Genomic DNA, 3,436 nt, shown 5'->3' with positions numbered 1-3,436 from the left:
TGGGAGTGGAGTAAATCTCCAGTAGCAGGTACAGGATCAGCAGGGAAAACTCTTACAGCACATTATTTTACCATAGCATATGCATCTGATACGACAAATCAGGAAGATAAAAAGACGTTCAACGGTTATGGTATTGATATCATAAATTCTGGTATGGATTTCCCACAGCCGACACGGGAACAAACTGATAACCAATACCAGCATGCTTCACCAGTGATGAACATCAGATTCAGAACATCAATTTCAGATCCTGATTCATTGACACCACACACTCCAGATACAACTTTTGATGCTCTTGATGGTTCGGCCTTGACAGAAGCAGTGCATCCCACAACATCTGATGAGAGTTCATTAGAAGGACCACGGGGTAAGCGTGACATTAAAAGCCTTTACGATGAAACCTTCCCAATAGAACTAGAGTATTCAGGATTGTGTTTGCTAGGAGAGGAGGAGCCATCAACTCTAGAAGAAGCTAAGGCAGACCCGATGTGGAGAAAAGCAATGGAGGAGGAAATTTCTTCCATTTGAAGAAATGAAACCTGGAAGCTCGTCCCATTACCCGAAGGCCACAAACCTATAGGTCTAAAATGGGTTTACAAGCTAAAGAAGGACACTCAAGGAAGAATTGTGAAGCACAAGGCGAGATTAGTGGCAAAGGGGTACGTTCAAGAACAAGGCATAGACTTTGATGAAATTTTTTCCCCTGTTGCTCGGCTAGAGACAGTACGTTTGCTACTCTCTATTGCGGCACATGAAGGATGGGAGGTTCATCATATGGATGTGAAATCAGCCTTCCTCAACGGTGATTTGAAAGAGGAAGTGTATGTCACTCAACCGCCGGGATTTGAAATAAAGGGAGAAGAGCACAAGGTGTTAAAACTGCACAAAGCATTGTACGGTTTGCGACAAGCACCTAGAGCCTGGAACTCAAAACTGGACAAATCATTGAGGACACTCGGTTTTGAGAGGTGTTCTTTAGAGCATGCAATGTACATGAAAAATCAAGGTAAAAGGATTTTAATTGTTGGAGTCTACGTGGATGATTTAATCATCACTGGAGAGTGTATTCAAGACATAGACAAGTTCAAATCACAGATGAAGAAATTGTTTAGCATGAGTGACCTTGGGTTACTAAGCTACTATTTGGGAATTGAAGTATTTCAAAATTCTCAAAGGATTACACTTAATCAGTCGGCATATGCAAGAAAGATTTTAGACAAATGTGGCTATGCAAGAAAGGTTTTAGACAAATGCGGCATGAAAGATTGCAACCCTTCGCAAATTCCGATGGAACCTCGTCTAAAACTGAGTAAGGAAAGCACAAGTCCACCTGTAGAAACAACTTTGTACCGAAGTATTGTTGGCAGTTTAAGATATCTACTGCACACGCGCCCAGATTTGGCATTCTCTGTTGGCATGGTGAGTAGATACATGGAAAGGCTCACAACGGAGCACATGGCCGCAGTGAAGCACATATTACGGTACGTGAAAGGAACTTTAAACCTTGGTTGTGTTTATGAGAAGAAGAAAGGAAGCTTGGAACTGACCGGTTATTCAGATAGTGATCTAGCTGGTGATACTAATGATAGGAAAAGTACCTCAGGTTTAACATTTTTTCTTAGTTCAAGTCCTATTAGTTGGTGTTCACAAAAACAGAAAGTGGTTGCGTTATCTTCCTGTGAAGCAGAGTACATCGCTGCATGTGCAGCAGCGTGTCAAGAAGTGTGGCTGGGACGACTATTGGCAGATTTATTAAAAATTGAAGTTAAGAAAGTAGTTCTGAAGATTGATAATCAGTCCGCAATTGCATTAAGCAAGAATTCAGTTTACCATGAGAGGAGCAAACATATCGATACCCGATTTCACTACATTTAGAAATTGTGTTGAATCTAGATTGAAATTTAACATGTTTGCACAGAAGATCAACGTGCTGATATTCTGACAAAGTCACTTGCAAGATTGAAGTTCTTGGAGATGAGAGAAAAAATTGGTGTGTGAATCGTCAGTGAAGGACAACAAGCTTAAGGAGGAGATTGTTGTGTTAATCTAGTTGTCTCTAGAAATTGTATGTATTTTTGCACATTTTTCATGTGGATTAGGAAGTTTTGAAAACCATTTTGGGGTTTGGTGGTTAGGAAAACCGTTAAGTGGTTAGTTAGTTTTATTTTCAAAAAAATGTGATCAATTATTTTCAAAAAAATGTGATGTATTTGCTTATAAATTAAATCAGAAAATGTAGAGGGTGTGTGAACTACTAAAAAAATTCCTCCATTTAATGCTGGCATTTAAAATTTGGTTTTGAAAACCAACAATGCAGGCCAAGGTTGAGAAGGAGATGGGAGCCGCGCAAGATCCTGCAAATGTTGCAGCACCTGGAGCAAATAGGGAGGAGGTGGATTGCAGATCGGTTTTTGTTGGTAATGTTGATTATGCATGAACTCCTGAGGAGGTTCGGCAACATTTTCAATCATGTGGAACTGTTAATCGGGTCACCATCCTGACAGACAAATTTGGTCAGCCAAAAGGTTTTGCTTACGTTGAATTTGTGGAACTGGAGGCTATTCCAGAAGCTCTTAATTTAAATGAATCTGACTTGCGTGGTCGCCAACTGAAGGTGTTGCCGAATAGGACAAATGTTCCTGGATTTAACCAATATCGCCCGAGGTGATACAATCCTACTTGGGCTATAGGGTCAGGAGGTCATACGTGCCTTCATATTTCTATTCTCCATATGGATAATGGATATGGGAAATTTCCCACGTTCAGGAGGCCAAATGCGGTACAGACCTTTTGCCTGAAATGAAAAATTATATCTTTTTTGAGTCAGCATTGACCAGGGAGAAAAATAATCTAACTTAATTGAAGATAAAAATGTATTTTTGTGGCTATATTTATTTCATGTTGAACTTAGGTAGGATATAACTGAGATGTATATGTTGATTGTTGTTTACTTATTGTTTTTTGATCTCCGTTCATATTTTTGTTTTTTAATATACATGCAGGCATGCATGCATGCATATATATATAAATATATATATATATGTATATGTACATATATGTATATATGCATATAGATATTTATGTATGTACATGTATATGCATATATATATATATGTATACAAATATGTATATATGCATATAAGAGAGAGAGAGAGAGAGAGAGAGAGAGAGAGAGAGAGAGAGAGAGACACACACACACACACACAAGAGGACATCATACGAGCATCCAATCACCATTAATGTGCTTAACAATTTGAGTACCACCTCTTTAAAGCCAACTGTGACAGAGGATTTAAACCCCCGACCGGAGAGGTCTTATACAGTGGATGTCAACCAACAAGTTGGGATACACGACACACATATGTATGTATGTTTGTATATTTAAAAAAAAATATAATTAACATTTTTAATGTATTGGACATATATATATATATAT

The 3,436-nt window shown here is 38.5% G+C and overlaps 1 pseudogene; it reads left to right on the top strand.

The window, feature by feature from the left end:
* LOC110033063 overlaps positions 1-2,739 on the top strand; it is a 5,322-nt pseudogene extending 2,583 nt beyond the window's left edge.
* Positions 2,740-3,436: the final 697 nt, after the last annotated feature.

The sequence above is a fragment of the Phalaenopsis equestris genome, unplaced genomic scaffold, assembly GCF_001263595.1.
Source record: "Phalaenopsis equestris unplaced genomic scaffold, ASM126359v1 Scaffold001082, whole genome shotgun sequence".
Taxonomy (NCBI): Eukaryota; Viridiplantae; Streptophyta; class Magnoliopsida; order Asparagales; family Orchidaceae; genus Phalaenopsis; species Phalaenopsis equestris.
The sequence above is the reverse complement of the archived record's forward strand: the minus strand, read 5'-3'. Positions and strand labels throughout refer to the sequence as shown.